This window comes from Sander lucioperca, chromosome 1, assembly GCF_008315115.2.
Source record: "Sander lucioperca isolate FBNREF2018 chromosome 1, SLUC_FBN_1.2, whole genome shotgun sequence".
Classification (NCBI taxonomy): domain Eukaryota; kingdom Metazoa; phylum Chordata; class Actinopteri; order Perciformes; family Percidae; genus Sander; species Sander lucioperca.
This window is the reverse complement of record NC_050173.1, coordinates 54,195,856-54,215,708: the sequence shown is the minus strand read 5'-3', so window position 1 is coordinate 54,215,708 and position 19,853 is coordinate 54,195,856. Positions and strand designations below refer to the sequence as shown.

The following is a 19,853-nucleotide window of genomic DNA, read 5'->3' as shown; positions in this document are numbered from 1 at the left end:
CACTTAAATAAATATACATATGATCTTAAATAGATATATTTAAATAAAGCAAATTATATTTATAATAAATATAAATGTGTCACCTCTAAAAAGGGTTTGAATCATTTTCTTGAGTGTGTGCAGCGAACTCATGAAAAAAAAAAACGATGCACATACTCTGTGCCTTGCATCAGCTGACCTGCTGCTGCAGCAGCCAGACACCCTGAAACAGGAAACTAAATGAAGAATGTCACGTCTCTCTTTTAAAGCAACGGTACAGTCAGTATTTGCATCTCCTGATCAGATCTGAGTTTAGGGTTGACTTTGCCTCAATATTTAGAAGTTACAGTTTTTTACGATTGTTTACACACTAAAATAAAAATGTCCACACACTTTGCAAAATTCTACTCCAATGAGCAAAACACCTCCACAGATTTGCACAACATTACACACAATGTCTGCTTCACCCTTTTTGCAAAACATTACACACAGTGATTTGTAAAACTCTACACACATTTTCACACCTTAGACACAGATAAGGATTGTGAGGTTACTTCCTTGTCATTACAAAGCCCCGGATTGCCATTGACCACACTAATGAACGAATTGGATAATCACATCCACCAGGTGTGGAAGCACACATGTGCTAATTTGAAAACGCAGCACTCAGGTGTGCTATAAAAGGCAGCAGGTGAGTTCACCTGTCTTCAACAAAAATGGAAGGAGCTAGAAGAAGAAGAAGAAGAAGAAGAAGAAGAAGAAGAAGAAGAAGAAGAAGAGTGAGAATGAGAGGGGGAGCTCAAAGAGGAGATGAAGGAGGTAGAGGAAGAGGAGAAGAAGGAGATAGAGGAAGAGGCCTAGGTAGAGGAAGAGGAGAAGGAGGTAGAGGAAGAGGCCTAGGTAGAGGAAGAGGAGAAGGAGGTAGAGGAGAAGGCCCAGGTAGAGGAAGAGGAGAAGAAGGAGATAGAGGAAGAGGCCTAGGTAGAGGAAGAGGTAGAGAAGGACTTGAAGAGTTGATAGAACCTGAACAAAGAAGACGAGGACCAAATTTGACTCAAGAAATCCGTGCAACACTTATTGACCATGTTATCAACCATGGACTGACACTGATGGAAGCTGGACAAAGAGTTCAACCAAATCTCAGCAGAAATACTGTTGCGTCAGTAATTCGGGCATTTCATTGAGAAAACAGGTAAGCTAACCACACAGTACGTTGAAACTGAAGCTTGCTGTACTTATCATCAATATTGTTTACTGTGACATTTGACAGTAGGCTGCATGTGTGTATATATATATATATATATATATATATATATATATATATATATATATATATATATATTTTATTTATTTATTTATTACATAGGATTGATGGTCAAGGACACCAAGGTGGAAGGGGCCCTATGTTCACTCGTGCACAAGAGGCCGCCATTGTGAACATGGTTTTGACCAATAATTGTATCAGGCTGCGGGATATGATGAGCATATTTTCAATAACATCCAACGAGTCTCTCTGTCAACATTAGGTTGAATCCTCAAGAAAAATCAAATATACATGAAGCAACTGTATCGGGTACCATTTGACAGAAATTCAGAGAGAGTGAAACATCTGCGCAATGACTATGTGGAGGTATGTATTGTTCATCTTACTATGGTGTGGTATTGTGCACTGCTCATAATGTTCTGGCACAAAAAAATACTGTGCAATAGATATTGAATAGCATCCTATTGTCTTTTACTGTGTTTCAGAGAGTATTGCAAATGGATGCTGCAGAAATTCAACATGAATTTATATATGTGGATGAGGCTGGATTTAACCTTGCAAAAACAAGAAGAAGAAGAGGGAGAAATGTAATTGGACACAGGGCAATCACCAATGTGCCAGGGCAGCAAGGGGGTAACATCACCCTTTGCGCTGCTATTACCCAAAATGGGGTCCTCCACCACCATGCAAATCTGGGACCCTATAATGCAAATCTAATACTTGCATTTATTGACAGATTGCACGAGATTTTGTCACAGCTTTAAACCAAGTGGACCAGATGCGGTACATTGTCGTTTGGGAGAATGTCTCATTCCATCGGGCTACTCTGGTCCAGAATTGGTTCCATGAGCACCCTGAATTTGAAGTCTTATACCTCCCCCCATACTCCCCCTTCCTGAATCCAATAGAAGAGTATTTTTCAGCATGGCGGTGGAAGGTATACGACCTGCGGCCCTATGACCGTTTGCCCATCACTCAGGCCATGGAGCAGGCCTGTGATCATATCGAAGCAGCTTCTGTGCAGGGGTGGATTCGTCACTAAAGGCGATTCTTCCAACAGTGCCTTGCCAATGAAGACATAGCCTGTGATGTGGATGAAATCGTATGGCCTGATCCAGCCAGATGGAGAGATGATGAATAGTTACAGTATTCTTGTTGCTTTTACAGTAGTTTTTCTTCAGAGTCAAAGTGTATGTACTTCATGCAGTAATTTTTATTTGTCTACAGATTTTATTTGTTTCATTGATTTCATTGTTGGTTGATTACTGTAACTGATTATGGTAAGAAATACTGTAAGTATTGAAATAAATACTTGAAATATTCAGTCTGCAGCATCAGTGTTGTGCAGTGCTTGGTAAGCTTATAGTAGGCCTATTTGTGTACATTCTCCCTATATCTCAGACTAATCATGAAGAATGTTGTGGGTCACTATTTTTTTGTCATCTAAATTATCCCTTACATAACAATGTCTGGCCAAAAATTTAGCACATGCTATTTCCTAAAATTAGTTTTTTTACAAATGTGTTTTTTATTTATCTCATCAGTGTGAAACTGGCTGCAGTAGTGTCTGATCATTGAGGACTGTGTTGGTTAAATGAAAACTAAAAGCATTTTCACAAATATGTGTGTATGTTTTGACTGAAGTGTGTCATTTTCCAAACAATCTAGGAATTATGCAAATTGAGTGTGGTGTTTGGATAATTCTGATTATATTTTGAAAGAAAGAACCCGGTTTTCAAAATTGTGTGTAAACAATTGAAGAAAAACTGTAAAATGGTTTTATCATTGAGTTACAGGGAAAAGATAAGCAGCGTTTATCAGTGAGAGGGGGATTTTATGGTGCAGCTGCTGCTCACTGACCAACATACACTCATCTAAAGGATTATTAGGAATATCATACTAATACTGTGTTTGATCCTATCCTATCAATATGGGCCAACATTTCTAAAGAATGCTTCCAGCACTTTGTTGAATCAATGACACAAAGAATTAAGGCAGATCTGAAGGCGAAAGTGATCCCCCACACCATTACACCATCACCACCAGCAGCCTGCCCAGTGGTAACAAGGCATGATGGATCCATGTTCTCATTCTGTTTACGCCAAATTCTGACTCTACCATCTGAATGTCTCAACAGAAATCGAGACTCATCAGACCAGGCAACATTTTTACAGTCAACTGTCCAATTTTGGTGAGCTCATGCAAATTGTAGCCTCATTTTCCTATTTTTATTGGAGATGAGTGGTACCCGGTGGAGTCTTCTGCTGGTGTAGCCCATCCCCCTCAAGGTTGTGCGTGTTGTGGCTTCACAAATGCCTTGGTTGTAACGAGTGGTTATTTGAGTCAAAGTTGATCTTCGATCAGCTTGAATCAGTCGGCCCATTCTCCTCTGACCTCTAGCATCAACAAGGCATTTTCGCCCCCCAGGACTGCTGCATACTGGATGTTTTTCCTTTTTCAGAACATTCTTTGTAAACCCTAGAAATGGTTGTGGGTGAGAATCCCAGTAACTGAGCAGATTGTGAAATACTCAGACCAGCCCATGTGGCACCAACAACCATGAGACACTCAAAGTTGCTTAGATCACCTTTCTTTCCCATTCTAACATTCAGTTTGGAGTTCAGGAGATTGTCTAGACCTGGACCACACCCCTAAATGCATTGAAGCAGCTACCATGTGATTGTTTGATTAGATAATTGCATTAACGAGAAATTTCACAGGTGTTCCTAATAATCCTTTAGGTGAGTGTAGTTAAGAGCTCAAACTGTGTTTGGGGTTATGGTTATACAACCTGCTCAGGGCCTGACTATTGCACTGAACAGATATTTAAAAGATTAGTTCATGTTTGACTCACTTCACATTGAGTAAAACCGGGTTTCAAATAAAGTACCTTATGTGGAGTCTAAACTGAGTTATTGTGACTGTGACATTGGTGCTGGTTGTCAGTTTTTTGTTCCACCTAAACAAACCACTTCCTCTGTTTCAATCATTATTCTCTGCAGCTTTGCAGTTCTCACGCATCAAGAAACCATAACAGAAAGCTTCCTGGAAAAAAACCCAGACAGCCTGTAAGAGACTTTCTACGTCTACTCAGAGGGAAATACTCTGTTCTTTTTGCTTTGTTATGTGTATTAAATTGTGAAGGTGTCCCTTTGGGCTCTGGGTGATTATGACGCCACTTCCATGTATATTTTTAAAAGCATCAATAGAGGTTACAGGACAAAAATAATTCCAAGGTTGTGATTCTGCTCGATGACTCTTATTTCTACAACAAACTGGACTGACTGGTGACACTGACACAAGGACAGTCAGCAAGAACCAGTGGCCTTCGAAACATTGTGTTTATATGATAAACAAATAAAATGATTAGGTAAAGTAAGCCAGTCAGCCAATCTCCCCCCTGAAGCCCAGCAACCCCTGTGCCTGGAGAAGCTCTAAAGAGCCAGAAGCACAATGGGACAGATGGAAAAAACATTGCGAAATCCCAGGTCACTCTCCTCCTGCTCAAGAAACGCTAGCTGCCTGGACACAACCACAGGTGTCCGTGGAGGCAAAGCCCCAGCCCACCCAGCACGCCCCGCCAGGTTGTTGCCCAAAATTATAACAGCATCAAAATGGCAATGCAGGAGGCATTCCTACAGGGACAAGGCACTGTACCAGCCCTCAATCTTAAAGCTTTATTGTGTAACGTTTTGATATTAATGAACATATGTTACATTCAAGCCATTGCCAAATGAGTTGTTACAAAGGTAATTTAGACTATCAGCTTCACACAACTCTCTCTGTATTTCTCAGTATGACTATGTTCAGAAGATTGTGACTTCCCGTGCAGAAACTAGAGTGAAGAAAATGAAGAGTCCATCATCTTTTTTTAATCCTCCGTGTCCTCCTTGGCTACTAGCAACTGTGTGGAAGAGGGGTGGTGCATGGTCACGGAAGGCTTGTATAATGTGGACATGCCAACTGTGTTGTTGTCATTGCTTAGAATTCCTCATTGGGGTGACAGAAACTATGCACTAAAGCTTTAAAAATCAATCACAGAAATTAAGCCCAGCTCCAAAGTCACCTGTTTCTGTCTTGGATAAAAAAGGCAGCACGGACGTCGGTTCTCGCTACCAACCCGAGAAGCAAAAGCATCTGCAATAAATAGCTAGAAACAAGAAAAACACTGCAAAGGCAAACGCTGTTGAGGCAAACCCAGCAAAGGCAAAAGCATCAGAGGCAAACACAGCGGAGTCAAAACTGGCAAAGGAAAACACATTGGAGGCAAACACAGCGGAGGCAAACACAACGGAGGTAAAAAAAGATGTTTGGCTCCTAAAACAGGAGAAGTTAAGGAGAACACACAAGAAAGGAAACAGGTGTTTGTGTCGCGGGAGTGTTTTAACCCAAACCACCATGACCACCATCATTTAAGTTGTGTCGTCACATGACGGTCATTGTTGTTGGCTTAATTGAACTGAAACGTCCACCTTTAAAGGCTGTGTCTTTACTATGCTGTGTACCCAGATTACAGTCACCTTTTCTCGGCTAAATTTAGTGGCCTCCATATTATTTAGGAAATGATCTGTATTGTTTTGCACACTGAGGGGGTAGCAATGTGAAATGACTGCACTGCCTCCTCGGGCGGATGGTCGGACCCACAGTTTCCATGCAGCTGTTGTGGAATGAAAGACATGTTAACAGATGCTGTGTTTCTGTAGATGGAACACAGACTCAGCTGATCTCATTGATAATTGATCAGTACATGAATAATTAAGAACGTATAGAGGTCATTCTTCTTTGCTCATTGTCTCCATTCTCTTCTGGAAATGTAGCAGTGGAACATTTTATTTAAGTAGCGTGAAACAATCAGACAAAAAACGAAATGCAAAGCCTACAAAATCAATCAATCAATCAACCAATCAATCAATAAATCCATTTTGACATATCATCTGAGCGATTATTTAACCTGTATACTAATATGAAAATATGTGCATCAAGATATACAAATGACCTCTTGTAGTCTCTTATAGCCAGACCTTCCTTCACAGCACTGTGGAGGAGGGTCCTCTCGTTTATTGGCATTTCTTTAAACCAATCACAATCATCTTGGGCGGGGCTAAGCTCCGGACGGAGCCACGGTGCCTCTGCTAAATAGTCTCAGGAAGGAACTTGTTTTGGTGGAACATGTGTATGTTCAAAAGTAGTTTTAGTCGTGCAACAGGAAACTCCGATTGGACAGATAGTCTAGCTAGCTGTCTGGATTTACCCTGCAGAGATCTGAGGAGCAGTTAACCATAGTCCTCACAAATCCACCAGAGGTTAGAACGCCAACACAAAGACAGAGGAAGGGGACGGACATCCGGCAGCACCGGAACAATCCTAGAAGTGGAACGTCGTGGACATAGACTAGGTTCACAGTCGATTTTGGCTCACCTAGCTTTTATAACTTTTTTCAGACATTTTAAAAAAAATGTTTTTTGTAACTTTTTCCTGACTTTTTCTAGCTTTTTTTGAAGACGTTGGCACTTTTAACCATGTTTCTGTGGCGCTTATTTTGATGTTTATTTCATCAATGTTTTTTGCCACTTTTTTCTCCATTTTTTTTGCAATCACAATTTTATCTACAATGTTTAAATATTAATACACAGATTTTAAAAAATCAAAGAGATTTATAGCAAAAGCTAAACATCCGCTGGAGATAAAGATAGTAAACTTTGGTCTAAACATGGGATAAGTTGAGATACAGAAAACACTTTGAATGGATCCTTTACAGTCTCTTTGAATACTTTAACTACATGTTCCTGATGATACTTACACACTTTTACTGAAGGAATATTTTCACTGCAGGACTTTTACTGTAACAGTATTTTTTAACAGTGGTTTGTTTTCGACGCTTCTTTTACGGTTGACTTTTTATACAACATGAGAATTTAGTTGACTGTTTTTCGGCTTCTGAGATTTTGTTTAAATTTGTTCAAAATGTGTTCAAAATTTTTTTTCCAACTTTTTCCGATTTTGTTAAAAAAAAAAAAATTTAAATTAGCTTTCAAATAAAATTCTAAAAATGTTCACTTTTTCATTTTTTTCTCCTAAATTTGTTCATCATTTGATCCACTGGGGAAAAAAAATTTTCACAGTCTTTTTCATGCACATGGCAATATACCCGGAAATGGATTAAAAGAATATCTGCATATGCCCAACACTGGCAACATTACCGGGGCCCGGGTCAAAATGTAGCAGCGTGAATGTGTTGGTGGACATTAAGGCTGCTCTTCTAAGAAAACCTTACACACCCACACAGCTCACTTTCCCCACACGGCTCGCTGTACGGCTTCTCTCCCGCGTGAATGCATCAGTGGACCAACAGGTTTCCCGATGAACTGAAAGCCTTCCTACAATCCTCACACACGTACGGTTTCTCTCCGGCCTGATCGCGCCGGTGAACTCCCCAGGCATATTCCCGGGAAAACGTCTTCTTACAGATCTCGCACCAATACGGCTTCTCTCCAGAGTGAATACGAAGGTGACGAATCAGCGTTCCTCGCCATCCGAACGCTTGCCCACACTCGTCGCAGCTGTGCGGCTAGTTATTAATACACACATTCATAACTTTATTCCTATTGATAAAATATCTTTGATATATTGCTTATAATTGAATCGGTACCTTCCTAATTGCCAACACGTGTTATTATTGGGTTGATTTTGACAGCAGTGTTTTATAGAAGAGAAAAGTTTGATATGGTGTTAAACCAAAACAGGCAGTAGTGGAGCAAGAGGAGGCAATGTTATCTGGATGAAAATAAGTTCTAGTTTAGTAATACATTTATGTCATTAAACTTCAATCCAAATATTTGTAATATATAAAAGTCACAATACGTCTGAGTACTACTCGGGGGTGTAGAAAGGGTCAGTTTGTGGATCTAGAGGTTGAAGGAATCCGAGGCCAAACTCGAGAGGGTAAAGTTTACAAAGCCTTTAATATCTTCTTGCCGATAAAGTCTTTGAAAAATGCATACGTGTTCCAGCACAGAATGGCCGCCTTTGGGCTGTCTCTTATAACTTGATTGCGAGTGATCAGATGGTCAATATTTATAGGTAAAAAGTCACATGACAGACCACCGGAGCAGAGGAAATCTCACATCATAAGTCAAACATAATATAAGGGTATAACAGCAAAAAAAAAAAGCAGAAAACATACAACATATCAAACGTCTTAACCTTCAGGCAGAGCAGACTAAGTATGGAAGTAAATCTGTTTCAACTGATTTTGAAATTAAACAGCCATTGAATTTCTAGCACTGAATATTTATTAGGGATCATGGAGGAGCTCTAGGCGAGGATACAGAGAGCAGTCTTCCTGGAAGCTGAGCAGCTGAAGGAGTTTCTAACTCAGCCCAAACAGCTGACGGATGCATGTAACTTCAGAGGAAAGGACGTCGCATCTCTCTACAACTCATTTCCTCTCTCCTCTGATGATTTCCTTGCATCTCTCCCGTGGCTCCTCAGTGGGAGGGACTAGAACGCGAGGAAGAGAGGCAAGTAGAGGAGTCGATGAGGTAATTGAAGTGCTATGGGACGTAACCTCAGATGCTCCCTCTGAAGCCATGGGAAAAAGGAACTTCCTCCTATTCTCATTTACTGTTACCTTGCTTCTGTTCATACCGATAACCACAATCAGCAAAAGATTGCTGATCTCTCTCTCCCTCTCTCTCTCTCAGTCTCTCTGTCTCTCTCAGTCTCCCTCCCTCACTCTCTCTGTCTCTCTTTCTTTCTTTCTTTCTTTCTCTCTCCCTCCCTCTCTCTCTCTCTGTCTCTCTCTGTCTCTCTCTCTCTCTCTATCTCTCTGTCTCTCTCTCTGTCTCTGTCTCTCTCTCTCTCTCTCTCTGTCTCTCTCTCTCTCTGTCTCTCTCTCTGTTTCTCTCTCTCTGTGTCTCTCTCTCTCTGTCTCTCTCTCTCTCTCTCTCTCTCTGTCTCTCTCTCTCTCTCTCTCTCTCTCTCTCTCTCTCTCTCTCTCTCTCTCTCTCTCTCCCCCTTTCAGAATAAGAGCTATAGTTCCTTTCTGGTTTTAGAGAGACCTCTGCTGGACTCAGTAAGGTATTACCAGGTCAGCATCTCTTACTGCTGACGGTGCAGAAAACATACTAAACATATTTAACCCTACCAGCCCTAAGGTCATTGTTACAGTTCATTGTCCGTCTGGTTTTATTTTCTAAAAAAGCTTGTAAAAAATCAACCCTGTTGTCTACAGTCAATCATTTTTTTAGGACAAACTGGGCTATTAGAATATTTGTGCTGCAGTGAGGTCACTTGAATGTGAAAAAAAGGTTGTATGACCTTAAAGACAAATAAATAAAACAGAACATGAATCTCACAGATATGTATTGATATCACAGACAGATCACTGAAAGCGAAGCCAATCTCCTGTCTAAATCAGTTCCCATATGTATTAGGAGTCACACTGTGAAGAAATAAACATTATAACTTATACAGTTGACAAACTATATGCATTTTTTAAAAAAAAAGTGCAGATGCTTTTGCCCTCATGACATTCACTTATGCCAATAATCAAATAATAATGTCATATTTATTGAAATCACACACACAGCAATGTTCTAAAACAGTTCTCCTATATTTTTGGAGTCATGCAGTGCAAAAAAAAACATAATGAACATTATAACTCATGTAAAAGGACAAACTATTTACATTCTTCAAAAAAGGCCCAAATTTATGCCACATCTCAAAACATTCTTCTCTGTAGAACGGTTATAAACTGGAGTGATCCATCTTCACTCTATAGCCTTTGTTCTCACTCGGATTCACTGGAGTGATCTATCTTTGTCCACTACATACTCTTTGTATGACGGACCTGCCTTCCCATTGGTTGAAAGACGTCAACACAATCTCGCAAAGCCTCATGGGATATTCAAAATGGCAGCTAGCATCGAGCTAGCGGTAAAAATTATGGAAAATTGATAAATTATGGACATCGAGTGGATAAATCTTGGATATAAGCATTTGGATTTATTGCTGAACAACTCCGAAAAGAGGCACAACTTCCAGGCTGGATAGAAAACCTTCTGTAAAGGCTACAAAGACACCAAAGATGGTGGCTAACTCGTTAGCTTTTAGCAGCAAAAATTGGTAAGTTTCTACATTAAACCGTTCTCAAATTATCTAAATATTAATCAAAGGTGCCGTTGTTCGTCGCGATGACGGCGTCGGGTTCTAAGGGCACAATAATAGAAAATAAACAAACAATAAATAAAGACACAAACAACACATGAAGTGATTTCCCCTGTTTAATATCTCTGTTGATTAATGCTGATTTATAAAAAGGCAAACATGTCCTTTAACACGGTAACCATAGCAACACGCTGCCCAACTTTTAGATTTGAACGTTCCCCTGGGCTCAAACATTGTTGTTTATAACTTTATATTCAATATATTTGGTTTGGACAGCTTTAAATGTGTCCCAATGAATAAATAAGGGAGAGTTAGACTCCATGTAGGAAGCAGAGAACTTCTTTTATTTGAATGATGTTACATTTCCTTCTTCATGGGACTCTACGCTGGGCAGGGAGACGACAGTTTGTTTTCTGACGGCTGGAGAAAGGAAATCAACTTCAGCTGTTTGATCAGCTCATCAACAACATGGACATCTATCTTCCATGTCAACAACAGAGACACAGGAACAACAACGTTAAAGAAGACACAACAACGTTGAGAAAGGGGACTACAAGTTTAAAAATATCAAACTTCAACATTCAGAAACAACCAGAACTTGTAAACAGCAACAGTAACGTCACAAAACAGGAACAAAAACGCCAAAAACTTCAACAGAAGAAAGAAACTTACATTTCCCATCATGCACCTCCCCCTCTGTGCTGCTGAGTCTCTCCACCAGATGGAGACTAATCTCTTTAAACTGATTTCAAATGTTGAAGAACAATTATATATCACATATTTAAATATATCATTCATCAACTTACAACTATTACATCCTCTCAGCTATAGTCTACATTAGTCATCATTTCTACACATTTTACTCCTAAATTAGGTTTCAGTTAATCTAAATGAGTTTTAATTTACCATAAAATCACAAAAGAAGTTAAACTAGAGTTAGAGTTGGAATGAAGTTGATGTTACACAGAACTGTCTGTCTGTCTGTCTCTCTGTCTGTCTGCCTGTCTGTCTGTATCTGTCTCTCTGTCTGTCTCTCTGCCTGTCTGTCTGTCTGTCTTTTAGAGATAAACATTCCCCTGTGCTCAAACTTTGTTTATAACTTTATATTCAATATACTTAGTTCAAACATCGACAAAATAAAAATATTATATCATAATAAAAAATAAGAATATAAAATATACCACAAAGTACTCAAGTTAAAGTACTGATACCACAGTGTAGAAATAAGTAAAAGTACAAAAGTATCTCCATCAAAATACTTAAAGTACCAAAAGTAAAAGTGGTCATTCTGCAGAATAATCAGTATGATATTACTGGTTTCTAATGACTGATGACTTTAATGTTGCAGCTAGTAATCTGTAATAATACATCATCATTTATTATCTGATTGTATTTAGTTTTAATATTCTGAATGTGTAAAGGAACTAAAGCTGGGTGGCAGTAAATTGGAACTAATTTTGGGGTGGCAGTAGCTCAGTCCGTAGGGAGTTGGGTTAGGAACCAGAGGGTCGCCGGTTCAAGGCCCAGTATGGACCAAAGTACAGAGTGTGAATTGGTAGCTGGAGAGATGCCAGTTCACCTCCTGGGCACTGCCAGGTGCTCTTGAGCAAGGCACCGTACCCCCCCAACTGCTCAGGGTGCTGGTCCAGCACTGGCAGCCCACTCACTCTGACATCTCTCCATTTGTGCATGAATAGGTCCTGAGCATGTGTGTGTGTATTCTAACAGAGTGTAAATTGTAATTTCCCCACTGGGGATCAATAAACAGTATAAATTATAAATTAAGCTGTCAGATAAGCAGCGAGGTGGTTTCTGAATGCAGCTTTTGGAAACGATGATGAAGAGCATTACATGTCATTTAGCTGTTTGGAGCAGAATCTAATCCATTCAGGAAATCATTGGTGATCCCCACCGCCATGTCCGGTTGCAGAGAGTGAGTGTGTGGAACACCAAGGACGCTGAACTCCTAAAACAGATTAAGTAATAAAGGTTCCAAAGTTTCCTCCTGACTAAGAACTATTGATGTAAAGGAAAATCAGTCTAGTAAGATGAGGAAAAGGATCACTGGATGCCAAGGAAAAAAGCACTGCAGGTTACCTCCAACCCTGTTGTTACCTCACCTGTTCCAGCTGGGAGAGGATCAGCTGAGAGTGAATTGGAAAGCGACGCTGCACAGGTGAATAAAGCTGAATTAGCTGTCTTGATCCATGCAATAATAAAGGAAGAAATAAACAAAGCAATGAATAAATTACAACCTCTGTTTAAGCTCTTTAAAGATAAAAGTGGATATTGCGCACAGAGTGGGGCCTATTACAAAACATGGTTCGAGACCGATGATCGTCAGGATGCAGGGGTATGCGGCCAAAGAGGCTATTTTAAAAATAGCAAAGCAAGAAAAAGTCCTCCATTTCAGAGGGATGTAACATTTAACATTTAACCGCAGAAGTGTCCAAGAGAAGAGCGCAGTTTAAATATCTGAAATTGAAACTACATCAGGCAGGAATAAAACATGGTCTGATTCATCCTGTGACACTGATTATAACATTTAATGGAGACACAAACTACTTCCAAGATCAGAAATCAGGAGACATCCAAGATCAGAAATCAGGAGACATCTACTACAATCAAGTGGTTGGACGCTGTCTGGTGATTAAGTAGGCTATTGATTGGACTTCACACTAGAAACAAGTGCATCAGATGCAGGTATGAACTGAATTGAGAACTGCCTGTAGCAGCCTCCCAGAACCCCGGCTGGCTAGCAGCCTCCCAGAATCCCGGCTGGCCACTCGTGCCCTGTCGGCAGTCAGACCTACTCCTGCCCCTCGTGCCCTGTTGGCGGTCAGACCTACTCCTGCCCCTCGTGCCCTGACGGCAGTCAGACCTACTCCTGCCCCTCGTGCCCTATTGGCGGTCAGACCTACTCCTGCCCCTCGTGCCCTGTCGGCAGTCAGACCTACTCCTGCCCCTCGTGCCCTGTTGGCGGTCAGACCTACTCCTGCCCCTCGTGCCCTGTCGGCGGTCAGACCTACTCCTGCCTCTCGTGTTCTGTCGGCACCCTAGTCAACCTCTGCCCCCGTTGCCTGGCCACCTGGCGCCAGATCAGCTGACCCGCCGCCTGACTCTAGCCCAGCTGACCCGCCGCCTGACTCCAGCCCAGCTGACCTGTCGCCTGATTCCAGCCCTGCTGCCCCTTCGCCTCCTGAGGGGCTCCGCCTTGGCCGACCTGTTCCGCCTGAAGGATTCTGCCTTCGCCGTCGGCCACCTGAAGGATTCTGCCTTCGCCGTCAGACGCCGGAGGGGTTCCCCCTCCACTGCTGCCAGCAGTCCTGCTGGTTTAAGTAGTTCAGTCTCCTGTCCCCAGTGCCCGAGTGCTCACTGGTCCTCCATGCCCTAGTGCCCTCTGTCCCCTGTCTCCAGTGCTCCTAACCCAGTTCCCATTGACTCTCTGTTTCCCCCCATTGACCCTCTCCACCCTCCTTGGGTTGTTTTTGGTTTCTTGGACTCTTTGTTTTTGGAACCTTTTTGATTATCCCCCGTTCGGTCCCTCTCCACCCTCCCAGGATTGACTTTTTTGTTTGTTGGGACGTCTGGGATCCATCCCTTAAGGAAGGGGTACTGTTGTGGTTGTGGATGTTTCTGTTACCTGTATATTTGTATGTATATTTATATAAATATTTATATAAATATATAATATAAATATATAACAACTATATATATATATATTTCTGTTGCTGTTTTGTATATTTATTTTGTATTTTTCTGTTCCCTGTCTTGTAGATTTATCCTGTTTTGTGTATTCTGTGGACTGTTTTTCGTTGTGTATATTTCTGTTCCCTGTTTGGTATTATGTTCTGTTTACTGTTTTATTTTGATAGTCTAGTTTTCTGTCTTGTCGTGTATTGTTTTACTTCCTGTTTTCCCGCCTTTGTTGATTACTCTGTCTCTCCTAATGTGTTTCATCTGCTGTGTCACCTGCCCTTCGTTACCTTGTTACCCAGTGTATTTACTCCTTGTGTTTCCCATGTCTCTTGTCAGATTGTTTTGCGTCCGTTTGTGTCCCTGTGCTGTCAGTTTGTTCCTGTTGTTCCTGTATCTTGTCTGCGTGTGTAGCCAGGGCCTTTGTTTTGGATTCCTCCCTGCTTTAGTTTTGTAAGTTTTCCCTCAGAGTTTTTCGTTGTGTTTTTTCCAGCCTCTGTGCTGTGTTTTTTGTTCTCAATAAATCCTCAACGCCAACTTTCTCCTGCCTGCCTCTCTCTGCATTTGGGTCCTATTATTCCCTGCCTCACAACAAGGATAGTGTTAATGTTACTAAGGTAGGTTCCATAAAACTTAAATTAGAAATGTATTTTTTTGTATAAAGGTTACCTGTTAATTATTAATGTACTTTTGATACCTGAAAGGGATTTATATACTTTTGATACCTAAGAGAAGAAATTTAAGAACGGTTGTACAACTGAATAGAGATTTAGATATTTCGATATGGGTTAACTGAAATATGACCTCATTTTATTTTCATTGTAGCCTAAGCAATTGATTTAATTACTGAATAGTAATTGAGAGAAATGATTTGGCCTTATCTACAGGTGGAGGAGGTGGAGATTTGAGAAACACTACGCAGGGGAGGTCCAGTCCACAGAGGGATGTTGGACCACATCGACTCTTCAGATCCCAGAGACTTCCAGGGTTTAGAGATTCCCAGTTCAGTTGGCTGGGTGGCGAGCTAAAGGATCCAGACTCTTAACTTAGACGGATTGCCCTGGATTCCTTCTTCATGGTGGAAGGACAAACAGAAACCAAACTCATATGGGCCCCAACGTTGAACATCTCTGAACTCTTGTCATCAAAGAACAATTGAGCTCATAGAACTGAAAAGGGTTTCTGTTATGTGTGTACTTTATTATTTTAGTTGTTATTTTTCATACCTGTGTTTATCTGTATGTATGCCATGTTTCTGTGTATATTAATACACTTCTCAAACTTTAACCTGGTTTCCTAGTCTCTTTATTGACGTTCAATTCTCTGGCTCTTAACAATCTAGTTTTCTTCTGATTCTGGTCCAAATTCACACTGATATCAACTACAAAACCTACTATGAGCTATTTCATAAATGTACATTCTTACTACATTGTAATAAGGGTTACAAATACTTGTTTTACTTGTGTATCTTTGTATCTGCTAGGCTTTGCAACTCATTCATAAATGCTTTGTAAAGCACAGTAAGTCCTCACTTTAGATGGGCTCACGCCATGTAGTCAACTAATGAGTAGTAACTCATGAGTTAATCATGAATTGATGTTTTGGTAAGTGCTTTGTTAAAGATGCATTAACACACAAACTATCCGTAGGCATATTTCTGAAGGCATGTCCAAATAGAACAATACATGTGTGTCCAGGTTCTGGTAGCCTTTGCAACTTATTTATAAGTGCTTTGTAAAGCATAGAAAGTGCTCACTTTAGATGGGCTCACACAATATACTTAACTAACCAGCAGTAACTCCTGAATTAGTCATTAGTCATGGATTACATTATTGGTATTTGTAACAGATGTATTAACACCCCAGCTATTAGTTTAGGCTCAAAGGCTCAAACGTTTTACATGGGCTTACATACTATGGACCAACCATTTCCTAACTGTATTTACAAACGCTTTACTGATTAGCATGAATGTAGGAATTATGCTTTACAAATGATAAAGAAATTACTAATAGTTTGTAAATAGTTTATAAAGGGAAAATTATTTAAGTTTTCGCAATAATTATTTAGTGTCAAACTTCTATTTATAAACATAATTTTGGAGAGCCTTATTTACTATTAACGAACCATTTATGAGTGTGTATACAAATGCTTTATTTATGAGAATTAACATAAGAGCAATGCTTTACAAATGATGAATAAAGCATTTAGTAATAGTTTGCAACTGGTTTATAATGGGGAAATTATTTCATTTATAAATGGTTGTTTCATTATCTATTAAGTATAAGTCATGTACTTACAAAAGTATTTTTCTAGATAGGCTTGTTTACTATGAACAAACCAGTTATAACTCTGTGAATAAATGCTTTACTGATGATGAATTATGTATGAACATTAGATTAATTATGATCAACAAACAATTAACTAATAGGCTTGTTTACTATGAACAAACCATTCATAACTGTGTGAGCAAATGCTTTACTGATGATGAATTATGTATGAACAAAAAAAATAATAATGATGAACAAACTAATAGGTAACTAATGCTTAATACATGATGAATTATGTGTAGTTATTATAAAGTGCTACCAAATCATGTTGATTTTTGCCTAAATTGTTATCATTATAAGTATGTCAGATAAGATATTCTGCAACATACATTAGGAACTTACAGATTTTTTATGTATTAATTAGGTGGAGAATTACAGAGTTATATTAAGGAAATGGAATTCAAGAGGAGTTCAGCTCACTTATTATTGCAACCTTGACAACTAGAGTGGCAATACAATTTTGCCTGTTTGAATTCATGTGTATGAATGTATATATGTGATTTAGTCATTTTCTGTAATCTGTTTTGCTCCGACATAGAATCTAAAAGTATGAATCCAAAGAAAGATAGTGATCTTTGGTACGTTACATTAAAGTGCCCATATTATGAAAAAATCACTTTTTCTGGGATTTGGGGTGTTCTTTTGTGTCTCTGGTGCTTCCACACACATACAAAATTTGAAAAAAATCCATCCATGCTGTTTACAGTGAGATACGGTTTCTGAATGTGTCCTGCCTTCAGTCTCTGGGTGAGCTGTTCAAAATCGGCACGATAACGAACAGGCTAACCGCAACCATTAGCTCGTAGCGTTAGCGTTAGCATGCTAACGCTAGCATGCTACCTCGTTCTCAATAGCAAAGCACTGCTACAACACACACAAGTTCACCATAATCTACAAAAGAACTACTTACATGTGCGCCCTCATTTAGAAGTCTCCCAGCTAATCCTGCCTTGTAACTGACCGGAGTTGTAGAAACAGCCTTTCTTTTACTGTCTATGGAGCTAGCTAGCTGACATGATCTACACCTGAGCTACTGCACATGTGCAAGTGCAATCAAAGATAGTACAGAAGAAGAAGAAGAAAAGAGGTCTCACTCTGTAGCTAAAACAGAGACCAGCTGAAAAGAGGATCTGCAGCAGTGAGAGAGAGAGCGCTGCAGTACAACAAAAATATGGTGTTTTTTTGAAAATTAAACCATGTAAACCTATTCTGGTACAACCTTATATACAATTATGAACCTGAAAATGAGCATAATATGGCTGCTTTAACTACCAAAGAAAGGTCTTAAAATTGCCCATATTAATATATGCAGTCTCAGGAATAAATTGAGTGATTTAACAGATATACTGCAACCAAATAACTTGCACAAATTGGCAGTGTCTGAAACCCATTCAATCATCATACATTTGATGATGCAATTTTAATGATTGATGGCTACAGCAATTTTAGGAATGATAGGAATGCATATGGAGGAGTTGGTATCTATATTCAACATCATATACCTGTCAAAGTGATGCCAGATTCAATGTATTCTAGTATTGAAGTAATTTGGTTAAAAGTTAGTCTGAACCATCTTAAGCCAATACTCATAGGATGCTGTTACAGACATCCAAATGCTAATACTGAGTATTTGGACAAAATATGTGATATGCTAGATCATGCTAGTAGTAAGAATCTTGAAACTTACTTAATGGGTGACTTCAACAGTTCCTAAATTGGGTCCAAAAGTAATAATGAAAAGGTCATTTAGAAGATTCAATCTATTAGTATATAAAGATGATGTCAGAAATGCAAACTGGTCAGAGGTATTTTTACAAAAAACTATCTTGACTATCTTGAATATAAGTTGCTTAAGCCAATAGTTTCAATCATTGCTCCTACTATTGCTCATATCATTAATATGTGTTTTATGGAAAATATATGGTTGCAAGCATGGAAAATATGTAAAGTTGTGCCCATACCTAAAAATAAGAAAATGCCTTTCTCTGGCTCAAACAGTAGACCAATAAGTTTATTACCAATTCTCGGTAAAATAATGGAAAGAATTGTTTATGAGCAGATTCAGTCTTATTTTTTAAATAATGATTTAATTACAAATTTTCAGCATGCATATAGAGGAAAACACTCAACAGCCACTGCCCTGACTCAGATGGTTGATGACTGGATCAAGGATATGGAGGAAAGGAAAATAATAGGTGTTGTAATGCTTGTTTTCACGGCAGCATTTGATATAATTGACCACGACTTACTGTTAAAAAAACTGGAATATTATGGTTTTTCACAAACCGCATTATTGTGGATGAAAAGTTATTTGACAGACAGAAGACAAATAGTTTACTTTAATGGAAGCTTTTCAAAGGTAAGGGTTGTGGAACATGGCGTGCCTCAAGGAAGTTGTCTTGGGCTGCTCCTCTACACAATCTTTACCAATGATCTTCCATCTGTTTTAGATAAAGCAAGCATTTCAATGTTTGCTGATGATTCCACTATATATTTAGCAGGAACTGATATTGGTGATTTAAATACAAAACTACAGAGAGAGCTACAGTCAGTGGTGGATTGGATAAGGAGTAACAAATTGATTCTCAATGTATCTAAAACTACCTGTTTAGTGGTTGGAACTCATTAACTCTTTATTTTCCAAACCGTAATTTGAAATCAGCATAGAGCAAAATTCTGTAGAGCAAAGAGAAGAGGCTAAACTTTTGGGAGTGATGATTGATAATATATTGTGTTGGGATAGACATGTTCAGAAACTGGTAACTAAAATGGGCAACACTTTGTTATTAAAAGATGGGCACAAAACTTTACACCACAGACCGTTAAACAAGTACTTCATGCTTTGTTTTATTCAAACCTTGATTACTGCTCCGTGGTTTGGTCCAGCACCTCAACAATTAATATAAGAAAACTACAAGTGATTCAGAATAAAGCGTCACCTGTGGCTCTCTCATGTAGGTTTAGATCAGGGGTCACCAACACGGTGCCCGCGGGCACCAGGTAGCCCCCAAGGACCACATGAGTAGCCCTCAGGCCTGTTCTAAAAATGAAAATTGAATATTGATATTATCTGTTTCCCACCTTGTTAAGTCATTGTTGATAGTTATTGTGAGAAATCATTAACGTGATCAGTGTCTTCACATAGATGACTATCATTAATCATTAATAATCATATATAACTAAAGGCAAACTGAGCAAATTTGTTATTTCAGAAGAGTGTATCAAACTGGTAGCCCTTCGTATGACTCAGTACCCATGAAGTAGCTCTCAGTTTCTAAAAGGTTGGTGACCCCTGGTTTAGATTAAATGTTGATAAAATGCATGAAAGCCTGTCATGGTTTAAACTTAAAAATAGATTTGTGTATTCACTAATGATTTTTTTTACATAATGTTACAACAAAAAAAACACCATTTACTTT

General features: G+C 39.3%; 1 protein-coding gene and 1 long non-coding RNA gene across 2 annotated transcripts in view; one reads left to right on the top strand and one right to left on the bottom strand.

Annotated features, from left to right (window-relative positions):
• The window catches only part of LOC118496429, a 397,714-nt gene that overhangs the window by 40,414 nt on the left and 337,447 nt on the right, over positions 1-19,853 (bottom strand). The window lies entirely within an intron of this gene.
• Positions 354-2,567, top strand: LOC118496036. The gene is made up of 2 exons (XR_004898498.1): positions 354-670; positions 2,385-2,567. It is a non-coding gene; the product is annotated as an uncharacterized LOC118496036 (long non-coding RNA).